Source organism: Molossus molossus, unplaced genomic scaffold (assembly GCF_014108415.1).
Source record: "Molossus molossus isolate mMolMol1 unplaced genomic scaffold, mMolMol1.p scaffold_m16_p_14, whole genome shotgun sequence".
Taxonomy (NCBI): Eukaryota; Metazoa; Chordata; class Mammalia; order Chiroptera; family Molossidae; genus Molossus; species Molossus molossus.
This window is the reverse complement of record NW_023425349.1, coordinates 45526308-45548965: the sequence shown is the minus strand read 5'-3', so window position 1 is coordinate 45548965 and position 22658 is coordinate 45526308. Positions and strand designations below refer to the sequence as shown.

Here is a 22658-nt window from a genome sequence, read left to right as displayed (position 1 = left end):
GGTTTGGGTCAGGTTCAACCTTATCCCCTTACTTAAGTTGTACTTAAATTTTTTTTTTTTAATTTATGATTTGAGGAGGGGGAGTGGGGGGGGGGAGAGAGAGAGAGAGAGAGAGAGAGAGAGAGAGAGAGAGAGAGAGAGATGGAGTTGCTGTTCCATTTATTTATTCATTCATTGGCTGATTCTTGTATGTGCCCTGACCTGGGATGGAACCGGAAACTTTGACCTATCAGGGTGATGCTCTAACCAACTGAGCTACCCAGCCAGGACAAGTTGTATTTTTAACCACAGTTTTATTATATTTTAAAAATGTATTGTAAATGTATCAATTGTCACCATAACAGCTATGTTTAACAATACTTCTCTGCATTTAGGGTATTTGTAGTCATGAGTTTACTCCTTATGCTCGTTATTATGGGTTATCTTGAAGCTCAAACCCATCCTTCTGCACGCTGGTCGTGCTCTGGCTGTGACACAACAAACCATGTTGCCTGTAAGGTTTTGCCAATAGGAGGTGCTTGAGACCAAAAGCCTGGAGTAGGGAGAAGAGACTTGCCTCTTTTTTTTTTATCCTTACCCGAGGATATTTTTGCATTTGTCTTCAAATAGAGCAGGAGGGAGAGAAGGAGGAAGAGAGAGAGAGAGAAACATTGATGTGAGAGAGACCCATCAAGTGGCTGCCACCCACACGACCCCATCTGGGGCCGGGGACAAACTACAACCAAGGTATGTGCCCTTAGCGGGAACCGAACCCAGGACTCTCTGGTCCACAGGCTGTCGCTCTAACAGCTGAACCAAACAGGCCAGAATGGGACTTGCTTCTTGATAGTAGCTTGCTGTAACTGCCAGTCACACAGCAATGGTTCTTTTCCCTGGTTGCAACAGTTGGTTCCAATTTCTAGTTTTTAATCCTCCTTCTCAGATCCAGCAATCTTCAACATTTCTCTTAAAAAATACAACCACCATCAGGGTACAGCCCCTTCCTCGGAGGTCTGAGTCCCAGATCCCTCTGGGCCTTCTTCCAGCTCTTAGTTTCTAATAATCCAAACACTTCTCTGTGGCAGCTGCTTCCTGCAGTTACTATCTCTCTGTTATTGCAATGTTTTTCTTCTACGGTTTCAAACCCTCCATTGCCTATTTGAGCAATTCCTTAAAGTTTCTGTAAAAATAACTGCTGAAATTTCTGTTTTCTGACTAGACCCTGACACCCCTAAGAAACCCAAAAATACCTTCTGAACACCTTGTATACATTTATGATGGGTATGTTATTGTGATAATTAAATGACATGTATGGGGTACATGCAATATCCAACTGATAAAAAGACATTATAAAGGTTAATTTATAAATCCATTGTTTGGACTTTGAAGTTAATTTTCCTGTCAAAACAATATTACACAGTAAAGTTAGATGATCAGATCAATCCATCATCGCTGGTAATGTATCTGAAGCACAATATTGTACAAATAGTGTTAAGGAACAGAATTAGCATTGTTTTTATAATGTTAAAGAACAGAATTCAACAGAGCTAATTTGGCTTTATTAAGTAATTCGTGAATTGGGGTGCATCCCACACAGCAACCAGAGGGAAACTCCATGAGCTGTACAAAATGGAAGGTTTTTATAGTCAGAAAGAAGCTAAAAGAGTGAATTATTTCAGGCAAAGACACCTTCCCTTATGGGAAGGTAAGGAATCTTATCAGGCAGCATACTTCAGTATTTCACCAGGAAATTCCAGGGTGATTGATTCAAAATTCCACTTTTGGGAGAGGCTGACACAGACATTAGATTAATTATTAAGCTTTGGTTTGCTGACGTGACTTAGCAAAGTGATTGCATTTTGGCCTGTGTTTCTTCTTTTAACAGCAACATATACATTCAAAGTTTCAACCATTGTGCTAATAAGTTTTATTCACCTTTTAAAAATTTTAAATTATTGTATCCAAAATATTTCTGTTTTAACTATAATTAATATTTTAAAATAAATTTAAATGAGGTATTTAAAAAAAAAACTATACTAAAACTTCAAAATTTGTGTATTTTGCACTTCCCACACATTTCAATGCAGTCTAAGCACATTTTGTGGGTTCAATAGCCACATGTGGCTAGTGGCTACTGCATTAGCCAATACAACTGTAGAATTGCTGGGTCATAGGATGTGCACATTTTCTTTTCTATTCCGTTTTCAGACAAATGTTTACAGATATGAATAGGTGACTCAAAAACAAGCAAATCTGATCACTCTTTTAAAAATAAAAATGAGTATTCTTGTAGGCATACTAAGTATTGACTATTGAAAACAAACAAAATATCCTTGATGTAAGCCTTGTATGAAAAAACTGGTCAAGTGAGGATGGAGGAAATATGGTTAGTCTAGTGGAAAGAAGTGAAAGGCTTAGTTTCAAACATTGAATTAATAAAATTTATGAATTTATTTTCATAATGCCTTGTGAGGGTTTTTGCAACATATTTGCCTTCACAATGTCTTCACTTAAGGAATTAAAAAATATCATGTCCCTTAATAAAAAAAAAGGTCATCTGGATTAGCAATAGATGGAGAAAACAAATTGCAATTACTTTTATAATTTTTTAGTTCTGACCAAAATGCAAATTCTGTGCATATTTGCAGAGGGCATGTTGGTTTCACACTTTTGTTCCCATGATTAAAAAAAAAAAGAGATAAGCCACAGTTTATTTTTAAAATTTTTAAAATTTATTTTTCTGTTTTAATCCTCACCCGAGGATTTTTTTTTCCATTGATTTTTAGAGAGAATGGAAGGGAGAGAAAAAGAGAGACAGAGAGCCTGGCCGGTGTGGCTCAGTGGTTGAGCATCAACCCATGCACCAAGAGGTTGCCAGTTGGATTCCCGGGCAGGGCACATGCCTAGGTTGTGGGCCTGATCCCCATTGCGGGATCAGGTTGCCCAGGAGGTGGCCAATCGATGTTCCATCTCATCGATGTTTCTATCTCTCTCTCCCTCTTCCTTACTCTCTCTCTAAAAATCAATAAAGAAAAAAATAATAATAAAAAAAAGCACATTAAAAAAAAAAAAAACAGAGCGAGAGAGAGAGAGAGACATTAATTGGTTGCATACACCATGTGCCCCAACGGGGGCTGAGGATAAAACCTGCAACCCAGGTGCGTGCCCTTGACTGGGAATAGAACCTGAAGCCCTTCGAGGCGCGGTCCAATATTCTCACCATTGAGCCACACTAGCCAAGGCTATAAGCCACAGTTTAAAAGGAGCTCGTGAGCTCCCCTAATTCTAGGTCTACACATAATGTATTATAACAAGGAAAAAGGTTACTTTCCTAAATAAAATTAAAGCAAGATGCTCTAAGATTATCATTGGAGAAGGAATCTCCTTAGGAAAGAGCTCAGATTTACCTTCCTGGAGGAATATTTCACTAGCTCCACTTATTAACTCCACTTAGGGGACACTGTCAACTTCTGCTCCGTGTAGATCTAAGAATGCTCCCCCCAACCCCACTCCACCCCATCTCACTTCATCTGGTCCAAAGCCCAAAAGGGTGAGCCTCAGAGACTCAGTGGTGCCCTCTAGGCCAGCACAGCCCTGCTGTCTGCATTCAAGTGTCTCCCCAGAGCAATGACCTTTTTTTTTTTGTTGTTAGAATGATGGTTAGCAGGAAATCTTCCAGTTACAGGGAAACCCATCAACTCACAGGATTTCAGCTTTACCCTACAGATCCAGCAGAACATGGTGAGTGGGACTGCAATACCTGTAGGTGGAATTAATAAATGATATGAAGATGATGAAGAACAACAGAAGACAAATACACAACGTTCCTCTTGCTACAAAGGAAACTGTCAACTTTTATAAATGACACAAGGCTATGTGCTGGGAGGGCAGGAGAGAGGTGTTTATACTGTTTTGCATGGCACTGTGGCTTGTTCCATAGTGACATATGAACGAAATGAGTTTTTATTTTTATTTTTTGCATTTCTCATCTCTTTTATTTTTTATTTATTTTTGTTACAGATATTTCTCCTTTTTACCCCATTGACACCCTCCTCCCCATCCCCCCCACCTTGTCCCCAGCTTTGTTGCCCATGTCCATCAGTTATGCCTACATGCATATAAGCTCTGGGGTTTATCTCCTCCCTCCCCTCCACCCCCTTTTCTGAAGGTTGTCAGTTTGTATCCTACTTCCACGTCTCTGGGTCTACCCTGTTCCTCAGACTGTTATGTTCATTATATTCTACAAATAAGTGAGATCATGTGATATTTGTCTTTCTCTGCTTGGCTTGTTTCGCTTAGGATAATACTCTCCAGGTCCCTCCATGTCGTCTGAAAGGATAAGAGATCTTTCTTTCTTACAGCTTTATAGTACTCCATTGTGTATATGTACCACAGCTTTTTTGAGTGTTTAAATGCTAACTTTAGTAAGCAAGACTCATGGAGGGGAAAAATACATGGTTATCTCCAAACCTGATATGATATAAAGAACGTTGCATTAATTTTTTCCCCCTGCCTCTGAGGAACAGAGCATAAGATTTTGAAAAACACGCCACTCACGTGCGCAGCCCTTATGCCCTAAGAACCAAGGTGAACTTGAGGAAGCAGAGAGAACAGCTGTAGGGGATGCCGGCCCTCCTCCGGGATAGTGGCAAAGCGGAGAGGCACGCCCACTGGGGCCAGGAACCACGAGCCCCAGGCCCAGCACGCTGGAGGGAGGCGAGGCCGGGAGGCGAGGCGGGGCGGTGGGCGGGCCCTACGAGGGCGGCCCCAGGGGCGTGGCGCGCAGGCGGGGCCGGAGGCTCAGAGGTGCGATAGCTGAATCGCCGCTAGCTCAGCACAGAGCTGGGCTAGTGCGCGGCGGGTGAGAAACGGTCCCCCGTGGCTTCTCTAGGGCACCACGCGGTACCTCACCCTTCTGCGCCCCTGGGGCCAGGACGCTCGCTGCAGGTAACCAACTCCTCACAGGCTTCCCCGTTCCGCCGCCCCGCGGCGAGGGAGGGATAGGAAGGATGGGAGGAGGGAGCGAGCTCTTAGCCAGGGCCCCGCTGCCCGGAGCGGGGTGGCCTCCGTCGGCGCCGAGGGAGCAGAGCCGGGGCTGGAAGAGTGGACGCGCGTTAGGAACCCCTGGAGAGCGTGTGCGCTCAAGGGCCGGGAATGGCGCACGGCGTCCTCCCTCGACCGTACCCTTCGTACCCTTCGGTCGGATGACTGGTGTTCGGGGCCAGAATTCTAGTGCCAGGTTTCACCTGGAAGCACTTTTTCTGGCCTCTTTAACCCTGGTCCGCAAAGGGAGTATAAGCTTAGAAATCGCTGGAGTTGGCTGCGGGCTAGAAGCGAACAGTTACTGCCATCCCCTCGGGGCCTGGGGCTTTTAACTTCATTTAGCATAACCCTGCGAAAAGACATTACCCTTATTTTACTGTTTTACTGATGAATAAGCCGACGCCAGGATGACAAATGACTCACCCTGGGCGACTAGAACCGCTGGAAGAGAGACGGTAGTCTGGGGGCTCCTAAGCCCTTAGGCTTCTCCCAGTCTTCCTGCTGCCTCCCACTCCTTCACGCCTTTCGCCATGCTGGGTCTATTATGAAAACAGGTGATTCCTTTTTTGTTATTATTGTTGTTAATTCTCACTCCAGGATAATGTGGAAGGGAGGGAGAGAGAGAAACATCAATATGAGAGAGATACATGGATTGGTTGCCTCCTGCCCGACCAGATAGGGTGGGGATGAAATCTGCGACCCAGGAAGGTGCCCTTAACCAGAATCGAACCCACGACCCTTCGGGCCTATGCTGTAACGCTGAGCCAAACTGGCCAGGTCTGCAGGTGGTTCTTCTTAAACACAGTCTACTCCCTACCTAGGATTTTTTTTTTTTTTTTTTTTTTTTTTTTTTGTTAGCATCCAATTTCTGATTCCAATTCTTCCAATTTTAAGTCATTAGCTCTATCACAGCCCTTTTCCCCTTTGCAGCACTTTCTCTCAGATGCAGAGCAAAACAGAGGCACCCTTGCCTGCTGCACACTGTCTTTCACCGTGGACGAGGTCGCCTGCAGATCCGGGCTGGACCGTATGGGCTGCCCAGTGGAGGTAAGTTTTGGAATCACCTGGCATCCTGTGCATTCTTTGCTTTGTGATTTCTTTCTTGAGGGAAGAGAGTCTTGATTTTGCAAATAGTAGAACAAGAGGCGAATTGGGAGGTTATATGGTGTTCAGAGAAAGCAATAGTGTCTGGAGATGAGAACCCGGCCACAGCTTTTTGTGGCCTGAATTCGGTGAGTGGTAGGTGAGGGCCTCAGTCAGGGACTTGTACCCTCCTCTGGGCTTTCTGCCCCCCTTTCAGAGCTGTTCTGAAAGGCAGGTTTGTTTTATAGAGGGGAGGTGGAGGGGTGAATGGTTTTCAAAGATCAGTGTAAATTACCTGCTAGGAACCCAGACAGTTCCAGACAAGCCAGAGGATTTGTTAACAGATTTCAGTTCTGGCAAGAAGGAAAAAAGCTCTGTGGATACCTGCTGTTGCTTAATGAATTTTGTTCAGGCCTTAAAGATGGTAGTTATGGGAAACTTTGAGGTCTTAGAAATGGCTAACTCCTCTACTTTTTTTTTTTCTAGGTCTTTACCATTTTTTTTTCCTTTTTACTATATTTATTGAGGTGACACTAGTTAACAAAATTATACACGTTTCAGGTGCATAATTCTACAACACATCATCTATACACTGTATTGTATGTTCACCACCCCATTCAAGTCTCCATCCAGCACCATTTATTCCCCTTCTTTCCTCCTCCAAACCCGCTCCCAAATCACCACATAATTCTATGTAACATACCAGGAATTTACTTTTATAAAGTTTTATTGGTAGATAAGAGAAAATATTTTTTTCTATTTCATGATGAGGGTTTGAAGGTTACCTGTCAGCTCCCTGCCCTTCCTTCAGCCTGGCCCTGGCAAGGACCTCCTTAGCCTTGGTCCAGAATATATATACTGGATTCTATCCTTCACTAATTATAGTTTATTCTTGACTTGTTATAGGACTACTAGTCACAAGTTGCTTCTTTCCCATTTGTAATTTAGTTGCTAAGCACTAAGAAAAATGTTTTTCCTGAGAACTATTAACTATCTACAAAATCAGCTATCTACAGGGACTGAAGTAATGCACAGGAGACCTAAGTTAGACTGGGTTGGTCCCTGGTGACCTCCAGAGGACTTGCTAAAATCTGGGTGGGTATCAACCATTTCTTCCACATAACCATGCAGAAATCCTGGCCCAGTTTGGCCAGAGCTTCCCCGTGCCCCCCAAATAACAGAAGTTTTTTTTATTTTAAAAAATGTAAAATATGATTTAATATAAATATTGGCTCATTTATTTTCTTTTTTAAACAGAAGGAACAAAATCAGATATGGTTCATGCATCATCCATTTTTAAATCTCTGTCTTAGAAACTGCTGTACCGGCTAATTACATTCTCAGATCAATGAAAAATTCTGACCTATGATGTAGGTAATGTACATTTTTTCATGAAGTGAGGTAGTAGGAAAGAAATTAATACTATTGAAAATGATCTCTTTTGATTCATTATTTTCACTGCATTGAGTCCTTTATGGCCCACCCAAGGAATCATGTCACTGTTTTTAACATGTTTTTATTGATTAAATTTTTTTTTTTTTTACTGACATTACAGAGAGAAAGTGAAAAGGAGAGACAGATAGAAACATCTATGAGAGGGAGCATCGATTGGTTACCTCCTGTATGCCCCACAATGGGGACCTGGCCCACAACTTGAGCATGTACCCTGACCGGGAATCGTACAGGTGACCTCTTGGTGCGTGGGTTGATGCTCAACCACTGAGCCACACCGGCTGGGCTTGATTTATTTTTTAGAGAGAGAGGAAGGGAGAGAGAGAGATAGAAACATCGATTAGCTGCCTCCTGCACACCCTCCACTAGGTATTGAGTATGTGCCTTGATGTATGTGCCTGAAACTTGCGTATGTGCCATGACTAGGAATCAAACTGGGACCCTCAGTCCATGGGACGACGCTCAATCCACTGAACCACAGCGGGTATATGTCACTGTTTAATATTCAGTCTAATGAAAAATGTATTCATGGTTCTAGCTCAGAATGTCAAATGCCTGACTCCCTGCTTTAAAAGGGGAGTTTTCAAATGACTACTCATATAAATCAGGTGGTTTTTTTTTTTTTCCTGAGGACTGTATTCTTAACCACATTGGTTTTGACACGGAAGGCATGCCTTTAGGTTGTCAACGTTTCTTGCCTATTTGTGGCAAATGCCATGTATGTTTAGACCAGAGTTTCTCAACTTTGGCACTTTTGACACATTTGGCCAGATAACCTTTTGTTTTGGTGATTGTCCTGTGCATTGTAAGATGTGTAGTGGCTTCCATGGCCTCTACTTATTAAATGCTAGTAGTCCCCTCCTCCAGTTATAACAACCAAAAATGTCTGTAGACATCACCAAAGATTTCCTGGGAGACAAAGTCACTCAGTTGAGGGAAAAAACAAAAAAGATACAATATTTAAAATACTCTAGACAATTATGAACTAAACATTAAGTAAACATAATTAACTTTAAACTTTTAAGACTAGATAAGCTATTTGTAAAGTTTAACCAAACATCTGGCATTTTAAAATATTTTTACAATAAAGATGACTAAACCAGTGTTTTTCCTCATGAATGGTTATACATGCCCAGCCAAGTTTTAACCCAAAGAAATTTTGATATAGTTATTAGATTTTTAAAGTTTAAAATGTTGGAAAGTAAAAATGAATTCTGTAGCAGTTTCCATTTTTCTCCTTTTAGTATACTCGATATCCCCCACCCCCCTTTTTAAAGGTGATGGAGTATCAGTGGATCATGCTTCTTGATTTGGGAAAATTGACACAATCTTTGATATTAGAACCCTAAACAAAAAATTCTATGTGAAAATTTTATGAGATTTAGTGTAAACCATGTTCAGACTAGCATTTAGTTCTAGGAAAAATTAAAAAGCTTTTTACCTAACAGCAAGAACAAAGATAACCATGTATTTCTTTCTTATCTTTTTTTTTTTAGACAAGCTTTTTTATCTTAAAATAATTCTAGAGCCCTGGCCGTTTTGGCTCAGTGGTAGGAGCATCGGCCCACAGTCCAGAGAGACCCGGGTTTGGTTCCCACTAAGGGCACATACCTCGGTTGCAGTTTGTCCCCGGCCTGGTTGGGGTCGTGTGGGTGGCAGCCGGTCAATATGTCTCTCTTACATCGATGTTTCTCTCTCTCTCTTCCTCACTTGCTCCCTCTCACTCTATCTGAAGATGAATGCAAAAATGTCCTCGGGTGAGGATAAAAAAATATATAGTTCTAGACTTTCAGAAAAATTGTGAAGATAACACAGAGAGTTCCTATATACTGTTTCCCTGTTACTAATGTAATTATGTATTTCTGTAGTCTGAAAAATCCTAACTTTATGAAAGAGACCCCTACATAATGTATGATAACATATCAGAAGAAAAAAATGTCCTTAAATTATAACCCTGTTAAACCTTAAGCTTGGGAACCCAGAAACACAGCCCTGGTTATAAAAGATGCATCCTTAGGTAGAGATTGGCTAGCCACTGGGTCTCTTTCAGAAATTAAGCTAATTTGTAAGAGTCAGGACAGGCTACATAATATGTGGGGCCCCTTGTTTTCTAAGACCTCAACGTTTCTTATTAAGAATTTCTAGATGGCTACAGACAGATGGCATTATTAAGCCAAGTGCAGGGTCCTATGTGGCCATACAGGTAGCGCACCCATGAAGCTGGCTTTGGTAAAATTTTTTGCCCACAGCTCAAAAGAGGGCTGTGATCACAAATGCAAATCCAAAGAAGGAAATGTTACTGCTGCCACAAAATACTCAGAATTTCTGGTTTATTGATTATACTAATATTTTCAATCAGGAGTCTTACATGTATTTGATAATCAGTGCACTAAATACACTTAGAATGAATAACTTTTCTTTTGCTAAAGAAATAGCCAAATTGTGAGGGTCCTGCGTATCTTGAACGACCTGTTTATTTATGCATTTATTGAACAGCAATTTCCCGTGAACCTGTTAGACACCACATTGTCAGTTCTGGGGCTACAGCTGGGAACAGGATGGAAGGTCCCTGCCTTTATGAGCAATCTAGTCTAGTGGCTGAAGGGGGGGGGCAGGGCGGGAGGAGGCAGACAAGTGCTATCGCATTATAAGTCACACAGGCTATTGCATTATAAGTGGTAATTCAGGAAAGCACAAGATGTCCAGAGAGCATTTAACCCAGGGATCTAACTGAATTTAGTGGAAAGGAGTACTTAGGGTAGGTCTCCCTAAACACAGATACTGAAAATGAGGCCTGAAAAATGAGTAGGAAAAAGGTGAATTAGGGGTTGAAGTTCCAGGCTGAAAGGGTTGAAACCAAGGCAGGAATGTGACTTGGGTGAAGCCTCTTGGGTCATTTTTAGCATTCTGGACTTTAACAAAAAAGTATTGGGAACCCACTGAAGGGTTGTACATGGGAGATGAGATGATTAGGTTTGAGTTTTTTAAATGAGCATCGTTGCTGTGTTGGAGGAGGGTTTGATGGGGTTGGCTCTGTTGGCATACACAGTGCCTTTGTGCAAACCAGAAAAAGGCTTCCGTCTGGGTGGATCAGTTAGAAAAGCTGCACAGCTTTGTCCCAGCTGGGCCAGGCCAAAGCCTTTAGCCCCCTGAGCCAGTCACTTTGCACACGCATCGCCTGTGCAGTCGTATGCGGCCACCCTGGGGATGGGTGTGTGCAAATAGTGCAAAGGCTTTGCTGTTATCCAGGGATGGTGTGGTGATGCTGAGTCTGTCAAGGGCAGAGAGAGAGAGATTGAGTTTTAGTTAAACTCAGTGAAAAGGTAGTGGTTATTTGGCTGTAAATGATGGAAAGGGAGGTTTCAAGGATGATTCAGACGTTTCTGGCAGAAAGAACTGAGTAGGATAGAATGGTGAGACCACTATAAATAGTGTTAGCGAACACTGGAGGAGGAGCAGGTTGGCAAGAGGGGGAGAAGGATAATTCCATTTGGACGTATTTGCTTGTGAGACAGGCCAGTGGAATCAAGGAGTCGGCAATTGGTGGAAAAACATGTTGGAGAGCTGTTGCATAAAACAATCATGCATATAAAAAAAAGATGATCCAAATTGGGGTGTCAAATGAAAGGAGAAAGGAGCTGGCCCCAGAAAGTAAGAGCCTTGGGTCTGGAGGGGGAGAAGCTGGTTAAGGCTACTCAGAAGCCAGATATGCATGCAGGGTAGGGAGGAAGTTTTGATCCCACTTGAGATTGGAGAGACTTGAACATATTCTAATACTGCTGGGTAAGGCTAAAGATTTGGGAGTGAGAAATAAATGATAGGTCCAGGTTTCAGGGAAGGTGAAAGAGGGTGGATTCCAGAATACAGATTGGGGCACTAGTCTTTGATGGAAAGAGGGGGAGAAAAGATGGGTAAAGATGTCTTAGATCTGGGGGCCAGAATTTCAAGGACTTCTCTTTTCTCTGAAGGAGGAGGCAAAATCATCTGCTGAGTTTGGTGTGTGTTTCTGTGAAGTCAGATATTTTGTCAACCAATATTTATCAAACATTTTCTAGTGCCAAACATTGTGGCAAACACCTTGGAAGGTATTACAAATGATGCTGATTGCTATTAGACTTGGCCCTTGTGATATATTTGGTCTTTGTACCTGGTTTCTAAACCCCTTAGGATTTTCTGAGTGACAGGAACATCTTTTGTTATTCACACTTGATTTATGCTAATGAGGTGGTTTAGGTGTGGGGACCCCTAGGTAGCCTCAGGATGAGGCTGATCACCAGGTTAGAGGGTTGGAAGTTTCAGCCCTACTCACTGACCTTTGGAAAGGGGAGTGGGTGCCTGTAGACTGGGTTACAAAATCTCTTGAACTGTCGTACTTAGATAGCTTCTAGGTCGCTGAACACTTCAAGGGCTGGGAGCTGGTGTGCCAGGAGAATGCATGCAAGCCTGTGTTCCTGCCCCATACCTTGCCCTTCCAGTGGCCCTGAATTGTGTCTTTTCTAATAAACCGGCATTAGTAAGTTCAGGAGTCCTAGCTGTGCTAGCCAATTTTCCTAACCTGAAGAGGGGTAATGGGCACCCCATTTGCAGTTGACATCTGAAGGTGTAGTCTCATGTGACTGATCCCTTAATCTGTGGGGTCTGTGCTAACTCTGGGTAGTTAGTGACAACTGAATTGGATGGTTGGACACCCAGTTGTTAGAACTGGTTGGTGTCAGAAGTGTTGTAAAAACGGTCTGCTCTACACACCTGAAATAGCCTCTCACTGTCTTTTCTACAGTTATTTCCCACCTTTGACCTTGCGCTTGAAGACTAAAGGCAGTAAAGGCAGTAACACTCAACTGAGAGCTTACTCCTCTGATGTACCATTTTTTGAAAGGGGTTTAAAATAAAGTGTAAATATATATATGTATGTGTGTGTGTGTATGTATATAAATATATAAATATAAACATACATTAGATTTCATGTTTGACTCATACAGATTCTCCCTCCCCCTTTTGGTTATGAAATTTGATCTGTATCAAAAGAAGGAATGGAAAAAAGGGAAACAATGTTTAGTGGATATTGACCACAAAGGAATGTCAGCTTTCTCATCTGGGCCACCCTCCTAACACCATTCCGTCTTCCCCGGGGGGGATTGAGTGGAGGCAATGCGCTGCTCTGGTGTGAAAGGATACATTCTGACAGAGCGAAGTTCCAGGCTCTGGTTAGCCTCAGCCTTTCACTCCTTGCTGACCCTTAGAAAAGTCACTTGTATCCCTGGGCCCCAGCTTCCTCTTGAGTTAAAAGAGGAGAGAGGGACTGGGGACTAGATGGAGTTTTCCCTTATGATCTGGTAATGTACTCATCTCTAAAATATTTTCTTGACCAGGTAAGTTTGAGAAATGTTGAGTTCCATGTCCCTATCTCTAAACATTCACTGTGAGCAGTACTATTTTAAAGGCTAAGAAGTAAGAGGCCCACGAGCACAGAATCCTGTTTTTCTTTATGACCACATTTCTCTTAATATTGGATCACAGAATCCACCCTACCCCCACGACCTAGTAACTGCCTTTAGCTGGTGTTTCTAGAGGACCAGATGCCCTCCAGAGTTCTTTTCTGTTCTACAATAGATGCTTTGTTCAGAAAAGAATTTTTAACTATATTGACCAAGCCTCTAATCTCCCCTCCCCCCAACCAAGGCTCAAGGCTCAGCAAATTACCATTGTGTAAATTCCTTGATGCTTGGGAGATGCGTTATTTATGTCTGTGTTTTATCCCCAGAACCTAGGGTTCTGTTTTGTATAATAGATGCTGGGTGTAGGATTAAATTGTGTATATACAGGTATTTGTTAGTAAACTTGAAATACAGTTTCTGATTTGGGAGATCTGAAAAGTTACATTTAGACATGTATTAAAAATATGAACAAAGTCCAGACAAGAAAAAATATAAACAATAGTAATGAATATAATGAATAGCTCTGGCTGGATAGCTTGTCCCCATACACCAGCCAAGGTTGTGGGTTCAATCCCCGGTCAGGGCACATACAAGAAGCAACCAACGAATGCATAAATAAGTGGAACCACAAATCAATGTCCCCCCCCTTCCCCTCTCCCTCCCCAAAATCAATCAATAAAAAAATAAAATATAGTAATAATAATAATAAGTTGCTGATGTTCCCTTGGGCTAGTTATATGTCAAATACAGTGTGAGCATATTACAGGTTGGCTCATTTATTTTTTATAAAAACTAAGATATGTATGATCTCTATCTCAATTAAATCGCTTAAAATTAATTAATTAATTATTTATTTAACCAGTGACGAAGCTGAAGCTTGGAGAGAGGTCTGTGTTTGTGGATGATGGTGCCAGTGTTTGACCTGGGCAATCTGGCTCCAGGGCTGAAATCGTTGCTACCAAACCTTCCTCTTACATGTAAACATACTCAAGGGGAAATACTGAGCCACTAGTAATCAAAAAACAAAATGAAACCTCAGTGTTGTACCAGTTTGCTGTTGCAATATTGACTAAAATAATTATATGGTATATGAATATGTGGTATATAATTAAGATAATTATATACTAAATGTAGAGAATATGGTACTCAAACATTATGGGGGCTGTATAAGTAAGAGTGGTCCATTTGGAAGGCAATCAAGAGCCTAGAAATTTAGATGTTTTGATCCAAGAATCCCTTTCCTGGGAATTCCAAGGAAATCTTTTAAAAAGACAAAAGAAAACAAAGCTAAAAGTGTTCATAGCTCATGTTCATTAACAATATAATATGGAAATACCCTTAGAATCCAACCGTGAGGCCCACACTAATTGTGCCCCCTCCCCCAAATAAAAAAAAAAAAATGACAAGCCCCAACCAGTTTGGCTCAGCGGTTGAGCGTTGGCCTGCAGACCAGAGAGTCCCAGGTTCGGTTCCCGCTAGGGGCATGTACCACCAAAAAAAAAAAAAAAAAAAAAAAATACAATACTGTGATATCTGTTCAAAACAGAAAGCCGAATCCCGGCTGCTAATACCTCTGAGCGCAAATGTAGGTTAGTAGTGTCCCTGGACAGACATCAGAAGGGCACATGGCTTTCTGTGTGTTTGAAAATTATCTTTAATGCTTTGCAAACATATTTAACTGGAGCTTATGTTGGAGCATCTGGGCCATTTTATCTCAATTAGCAGTTTAAAAGAATTCCTGACGTGAAAATTAAAACGGCAAACAGTACAAAAACATTTGACTAAATACCTGCCCTCCCGCTTTCTCCCCAAATAAAAAGATGGTCACTAAATAATTCTGGGTGTGTGCTTGTCAAGTATTTCCAGTGCACGTTTACAGTTTACTTGGAAGCTTGTTTCGTTTACTTCTGTACAGACTGAAACGCAGCTCAGCTCTGGATGCGGTTTCATCTCAAGAACCTTTTTTCATGTCATGACAGATAATTCCTTCATTCTTGGCCTTAGCAATTATTTTAAATTCAACAAGTATGCCTAAATGTAATTTAGATAAAATGAAAATGATAAAGTTTGCCACTCAAGTGAAGCTGCTTGAAGGAAACATTCAGGACCCAGATCACAGATGAGGGTTGAAGAAGCTGCTGTGATGTATCTTAGGGCTGAAGCCTTCAGGAAGAGAGTTGGTCATATTTATACCCTCAGGAAGGTTTGGAAGGTTCTGAGGCTCCTTGAAAGGTTATGAGGTAGGGTGAGGTATAATTCAAAGGTGTTAATAACCGGATCCAGTGTTGTTCTTGGCCAGAAAGTGAGACTGCTCTGTTCCCTCTGTCCCCTGGAGAGCCAGCCCTGGGTTAAACCCCACGCTTTCCACTGCTCAACTAGAGCAAATCACCATCCTCAAAGCAGCTAAAGCCTCCGTTTCTCAGGTACCGCTAAGTGAGAATAAAAATAGCTACTCACAGGGTTGTGTGAATTAAAGAGAAAAAATGTTTAAAATGATCAACAAAATACATGCTAACTACTAACATTAACAAGGTCCTTACCATGGACATTATTTTTAAATGAGAAGCATTTAATGCACTGATACAATATGTATGCATTACTATGTGGTATTTTTTTTTTTTTTTTTGCAATTTTCTTAAAAGCTGATGTTAAATTGATGGTGCTTTTGTGAGTGGCTCTGGGGATCAGTCAGCAGGACTAGGTTCTTGTCTCCCAGAGGCAAGTTTTCAACAGGAGAGACAGCAAGAGGCAAAGCTTTATTCAAATGAAAGAGTCTGAGGGACTCTCTGGGATGGTTCACTCCAGCACCCTAAATGGATCTGGGTCCTGGCTTTTGACTTATTCTTGCCCCTCCCACGCTTCACCCTAACCTCTCTGTGCCATTCATCCCCTAACTGGTGGGCTCCCTAGAATTTCATGCGTCTGCTTAACTGATAGGCTTCTTAGAAACTCATGTGTCTGCAGGTGTCTTGTACGATTTTGTCCTTTTAGTGCTGGGAGTCGTTTTTATTGCATTTCTTTTCCCTGTTTTTGTCTAACTTTGATGGCTACTTTAGTTTTCGATTCTCCCTTTCCCTGTCCATTACCCCTCTGCTGAATAATAGCAAAGTGCTTTGTCACTCAGGAGTTGGGGGATTTCCTAGCTGAACCCAACCACTCTGTGCACAGTTACGGACACCTTGTGCAGAAAGGTTAAGAAAGATAAGGCCAATCATGAAGACAGGATGAGAGCCACTCAGTATGACCTGTCATTTTGGATTTCTTTATAGATATCCTATAAGACCTAACATAGAGTGCTCTGACTTCATGTACAGTCCCAGACACACTACAATTTGGGGCATTTAAGTACTGTACTTGAGTTTCCTTATCTGGAAAAGACGATGAGCTAGAAGGCACATTTAGCAAAAGGCATCCAAGATACTTCCCTACATTTTGAAGGAGGAAGGGAGTACATTTTGAAATATTCGGACTTTAAAAAAAAGTCTTTCCCCATTGAATAAGCCTGTGCTGGGACTAGGGGGCAGTATGAGTCGAGGGGGTAAGAAGCCTGAGACTAGACCCCCATTACTAAATGCTCACCAAGCACATGCGTGGGTTTGTTCACAGGGACGATTATGTGGAAGGAAGTGCTGACATGAGAGATGATGGTGATAACTCCTGCTTATTGAGCCACTACTGTGTATCAGTCACTCTGCTAGGAGCTTTGTAGGTTTTAAAATCGCTATCAATTAAATGAGGAGGGTATTCTGGGGTATGTTTTCAAATCAGGAAACTAAGGCTGAGAGAGGTCAGGTAGCTTGCTGAAGCCATACATTAGGATGTGAGACAGTTAGGATTTATACAGTTGACCCTTAAACAACATGGGTTTGAACTGTGCAGGTCCACATACATGCGGATTTTTTTTTTTTTCCAATAAATGCGGTACTGTAAATGTATTTTCTCTTCCTTATGCTTTTAATAACCTATTCTCTAGCTTACTTTATTGTAAGAATATAGTATATAATATACATAACGTACAAAATGTGTGTTAATCGACTGCTTATGCTGTGCATAAGGCTTCCAGTCAACAGTAGGCCATTAGTAGTTAAGTTTTTAGGGAGTCAAAAGTTATATATGGATTTTCAGTTACATGGCCCAACCTCTGCATTGTTCAAGAGTCAAATGTACTCACTTCTGTTTGACTTCACACTCTGGTGTACTTGGTGGCTTCCACTAGTTAATGGCGTTGGGTTTCAAAGCAGGGCAATCATTGTAGTTCAGGAATAGGACCACATGCAAGAGGTTGAGCTGGATTTTAACATGTTGAGGGAAGTCAGGCAAAAAGAGCTTTTCTCTTTCTATTGATTAGCTGGTTAGCCTTATGTTTTGTCGTTTGAGATGAGAATATTTCCTCTGACAGTCACTTTTAGCCAGCCAAATTTCTAGACATGTCGTATGACATGGAATTTTAAGAACTTCCTACGAAAACAAGAGGGAATGTAGTATTTTGGAATTAGAATTTCTGGGACCTAGAAAGCATTTAGGAGGCTAGAGTATTTAAAATTGGAATTGTTCAGAAAAACCTGAACCTATGAGCTGAGTGATAAGCAGATGGGACAGAACCAGATGTCTCTGCTAAAGAATTGTTCTTGACTTGTGGTCTTGCTGACCATGTCATCTCTGGGCCCTACTTTCCTCATCTTTAAAATTAAGAGTGGACAAAAATGAACCTTAAAGTACCTTTCATATGTAAAATTTTTTTTCCATAAAACTATGGTGCTCTGTTCTGTAGTATAAACTTCCTAGTACTCGATTAAAATATCATAAAAAGAAAGGAAAGTCTATTACTCCTCAGTCTGGAATTTTGAAGTGAACAGTATCTTTATAGTCATTTTTGTCTTGCATTGGTAATGAGGTTAAAGTTCCTTTAAAAAAATGTTTTAGTGTATGCTCATAAATAGATACATTTTTAAAGTCTATGGAGCTCAGCCTCTGCAGATGAACTCCCTGCCCTAGAAGACAGGTTTTTTTTCTCCCAATCTAAAGTTGTTTTAGCCATTACTCATGTTTTAAGGGAATAAGATAACATGGGATAAAACCACGTAGGCAGGAAGAAACGTACTGGCCTTTGAGAGGGTGCTGGACAGATGGTCATTGTTTAGTTACACATTTTTATGACACTAACCTCGAAAAGGTCCCTCCTTTTTCAGACAACTTGGGATCATACCTCCCTATATTTTCCTAATATATTTATTTTCATGTCTGTTCTCTCTTAGTTTAAAAAGCCTCTTGTAAGTAACATGGTTTGTCTAACTGTACTCACCAGCTCTGAAGATGTCTAGCAGAGCTGTAAGCCAGCTGCATCTTTTTAAAATTATAAAGAGGATTTTAAAAAATAATAATAACCTCCAGGATTAAAACTGTGTCTCTGATGGTATCAGGAAAAATTCGGTGGCACTAAGATTGTTCACACTGTTATGCAATTATCACCACTATCCACTGCCAGAACTTTTTAATATCTTAAACAAACTCTTATACCCATTAAACAGTAAGGTCTCCTCCCCCAGCCCCTGGAAACCTCTATTACACTTTCTGTGTCTATGAATTTGATTACTTTGAGTCTAGGTACTCATATGAGTAGAATCATACAGTATTTGTGTCTTTGTGACTGCCTTATCTCACTTGGCATAATGCCTTTAGCCATCCATATTGTAGCATGTATTGGAATTTTATCCCTTTTTAAGGCTGAATAATAGTCCACTGTGTGTGTGTGCACTACACTCAGTTCTGATATTTCAGTGCAATTATAGCATTCTTTGACTTTCAAGGGAATGCGTAAAACTTGTATGGGCGAATCCATATATATTTCTAGCACTAGATTTTATTTTAAGGAAGTTAGATGAAGGATGTTGAGAAAGTACTGGTACTAACGGTATGCAGTTAGTATGCCTTTTTTTTTTTTTTTTTTTTTTTTTTGCTGTGGAAAAGATACGTAATCAGGTTTAAGGACATGTAATCATAGACTCTTGTTTGAATTGAGCTGCTCTAGCTCTGTATCTTCTCATTTCCACCTTTGCCACAGAGCGAAGCTGGAGCCCGTGTCTTCTCCAGGCCCCGTGGCTTCAGCCACAGGCCCCACCCTGGTGGCCAAGGGACACAGACAGCTCAAGGGGGAAAGGAGCTGGCCCTGGGGGGAGAGGCCCTCTGAAGTTAATTCCAATGCATTGTGTCTGGTCCTGCTGGTGCCTTCATCTCATTTTCCCCTTTTTGTTTTTTATTCCATTAATGCATTATCTCTAAGTTCTTCGTAAAGTGAGTAACTCAGACTAGTTATTGGGTCTTCTCTCACCCTTTCAAGAAGTCACTGGTTATTAAAGAAAGACTGAATTTAAAGAAAGAATGAAGAAAGAGCAATGGTCTTTGAGCTCAGACATTCAATGTGTGTGTGCGTGTGTGTGTGTGTGTGTGTGTGTGTGTGTTCAAGGGCCAGACAAGAAGAAGGAAACGGCATTCAGAGGATAAGTAGCAAACCAAGTCTAGTCCATGTGCATTCACTGTTTTCTTACTGTTCTGTGTACTTACTATTTACATTATATTTGCAAAAGAGATTCCTAGAATAGTGTCTTGGTTCTTTCCAATTTCCTCTTTCTGGGGATGTTCTGAGCATTATCATTATTACTAAGCAAAGTTCATTTTATGAATGAGGAGCCATCCCAGGGAAGGAAAGAGCTGGCCCCGGAGCCAGGCCACCGCCGCTGTTGCTTCTGCACAGAGCATTTTTACAGCCTCCCAGGATGTTTCTCAGATGAGCTCTTTATTAGAGGTGATCATTTGAAGCAATTTGGGGTGTGTGTGTGTGTGTCCCATGCTTGTCATTACTATACTGATTTATTTTCTGAAATCTTGGCTTTGTTTCCACAGTGCTTAGAAATCTATTCACTGTTGTGGTTCAGTGTATTGAGAAACAGACTTGCTGTCATAATACAATGGAAAAGGAGGTCTTTAGGGTTATGGAACATGAGTGGCAAACATTATCTGTAATTATCTCTTACTCATCTTTCTTTTCTTTTTAAAATTGCTTTTGCTGCCCTGGCCAGTTTGGCTTAGTGATTAGAGCATTGGCTCATGGACTGAAGAGTTGCGGGTTCAATTCTGGTCAAGGGCATGTATCTTGGTTGCAGTTCATCCCCGGCTCTGGCCGGGGTCGTATCAGAGGCAACCAATCAATGTGTCTCTCTCACATCGATGTTTCTCTTTTCTCTCTCTCTGTTCCTCCCTGTCTGAAAATATGGAAAAATATCCTCAGGTGAGGATTTAAAATATAAAAATAAAAATAATAAAAAAGAATTGCTTTTGCTGCACATCACAATCTCGTCACCATTTCAGGCTTCCTTTGCTTCAGGCTTCTACTTCCTAAGCAAGCACAGAAGGTAGGGAACACATTTCTCTCCTGTTTCCTAGTATCTAAATTCTACCCCTTTAAAAAAGATTCAGGCCAATTGTAATAGAGGAAACCTTCTTGGGTCCTTTCTTTTTCTCTGGATGGACTTACAGCCTTCCACTCTGTGGCATAGACTGGGGTGTATTTTTGTTGTTGTTGTTGTTTATTGATTTTAGAGAAGAGGGAGGAAGGAGGAGAGAGAGAGAGAGAGAGAGAGAGAGAGAGAGAGAGAGGGAGGGAGAGAGAGACTGATTTGTTGTTCTACTTATTTATGCATTCATTGGTTGCTGCTTTTATGTGCCTTGACCGGGGATTGAACTTACAACCTTGGTGTATAGGGATGATGCTCTAACCAATGGCACTACCCAGCCAGGGCAACTGGGGTACGTTTTGCATGTCAGCTTTCCTGACAAGTCTGGAGGCAGAAATGTGGGTTTCATTTTTCTTTCCCAGGCTGTCAGAGACTCCTCTCTCTGGTTGTTCCTCCAGAGGAGAAAAACCACCGAAACAGAGAAAAATGAGTACTCTTTCCAGTAATGAATTGAAAACGAAAGTTTAATTATTTAACATTTTTTCCCAAAGTGGTGTATTGAGTAAATGAAAAAATTCAGGCCAATTGTAATAGAGGAAGCTATCTCGACCTTTTCATACCATTCATTTAGATGAGAACCATCCACCACCCCTTTTTTTTCTTTTGCATATGACCACACAGGTGAAACCTAGTTTTATACGTAATTTCATCTCACTTAAATTAGGTACAGGGCATTAAGAAACATAAACTTAACTTTAACATTTAACCCAGTATATTCAAAATTTTATCATTTTTACTATGTAAGCAGTATAAAAAATTATTAATGCGGAATTAAAATGACACCTGCATCCAATACACATGCTCTAAAACAGCAGAAACGTCTAATACAATGCAGCCATCAAGTAAAATGGAGTCCCATCATAAGAATCAAGTTAGCCCTGGCCAGTTTTGTTCAGTGGTTAGAGCGTCAGCCCAAGGACCAAAGAATCACGGGTTTGATTCCAGTCAAGGGTACGTACCTCAGTTGTGGTTTGATCCCTGGCCCTGGTTGGGGTTGTGTGGGAGGCAACCAATTGATGCGTCTCTCTCACATTGATGTTTCTCTCTTTCTCTCTTCCTCCTTCCTCCCTCTCTATCTGAAAGTCAATGGAAAAATATCCTCAGGAGAGGATTAAAAAAAAAAGAATCAAGTTGTGCTTAATATAAAGATATTTGCATTGCTTCCAGTTTAAAAATTTAAATTTATTGATTTTTAGAGAGAGAGGAAGGGAGTAGGAGAGAGAGATAGAAACATCAATGAGAGAGAACATTGATTGGCCACCTCCTGCTTGCCCCCCACTGGGGATCGGGCCCACAACCTGGGCATGTGCCCTGACTGGGAATCGAACTGGCAACTTCTTGGTGCATGGGTCAACACTCAACCACTGAGCCACACTGGCCAGGCAGTTAGGACTGTTTTAAATCTATTATGATGGACACCAATAGGACTCTTTTAATCTGATAAAATCTGTGTTCTTTATTTCCATCAATTCTTTCTTTGGTAAATTTCTCTTCTTCATTTGCTTCTTTCTCTGTGGAATACCTGTAATTTGAATATTGGATCTTTTGTATCAATTTTATAATTTTTCTGCTTTCCACTTATTTGCCTTTTTGCTCTCCTTTCTTGGAGCTTTTATCAACTTTAATTTCTAGTTCTTCAATTGAGTTTTTTCATTTCAGCCATCATATTTTCAATCTTTAAAAGCTTATTGTTCTCTGTTCCTTTTTTGTAGCCTATTGTTCTATTTTCATGGCTGTAATCGTTTCTCTTATGTCTCTGCAGATAATAATAGGATGTTGTTGAAACTTCCAACTCTTTGCTTGATCTTAATTTCTCCATGTAATAGAATATTGAATGGGTACAAATGCCTCCCATATAGTATACATGGTCCTTTCCAATATGATTTTGCTTCTCTTCCCATCTAGAATCTTATTTCCTTTTGAATTGTAGCTAACCTGGTTGCTTTCTCTAATAGAACGTGACAGAATTAACATGCATTTTCTTTCTTTCTTTTTTTTATCCTCACCCAAAGATATTCTCCCATTTATCTTCAGGTAGAGAGAGAGGGAGAGAAAAGGAGAGAGAGAAACATCGACGTGAGAGGAACACATCGACTGGTTGCCTCCTGCATAACCTCGACCAGGGGAGGGGACGAACTATAACCTAGGTAGGTGC

The 22658-nt window shown here is 41.1% G+C and overlaps 1 protein-coding gene across 4 annotated transcripts in view; it reads left to right on the top strand.

The window, feature by feature from the left end:
- Nucleotides 1–4813: 4813 nt before the first annotated feature.
- Nucleotides 4814–22658, top strand: part of GCNT1 (glucosaminyl (N-acetyl) transferase 1) — a 37191-nt gene continuing 19346 nt past the window's right edge. For 3 of the 4 annotated variants that reach the window (XM_036261050.1, XM_036261049.1, XM_036261047.1), the window contains exons 1-2: nucleotides 4814–4926; nucleotides 5953–6069. The gene's annotated coding sequence lies outside the window, so the exon portion shown is untranslated. Of the gene's footprint in view, nucleotides 4927–5952; nucleotides 6070–7464; nucleotides 7480–22658 lie in introns of those variants that run through there. The other variant, XM_036261051.1, reaches the window with a different exon arrangement.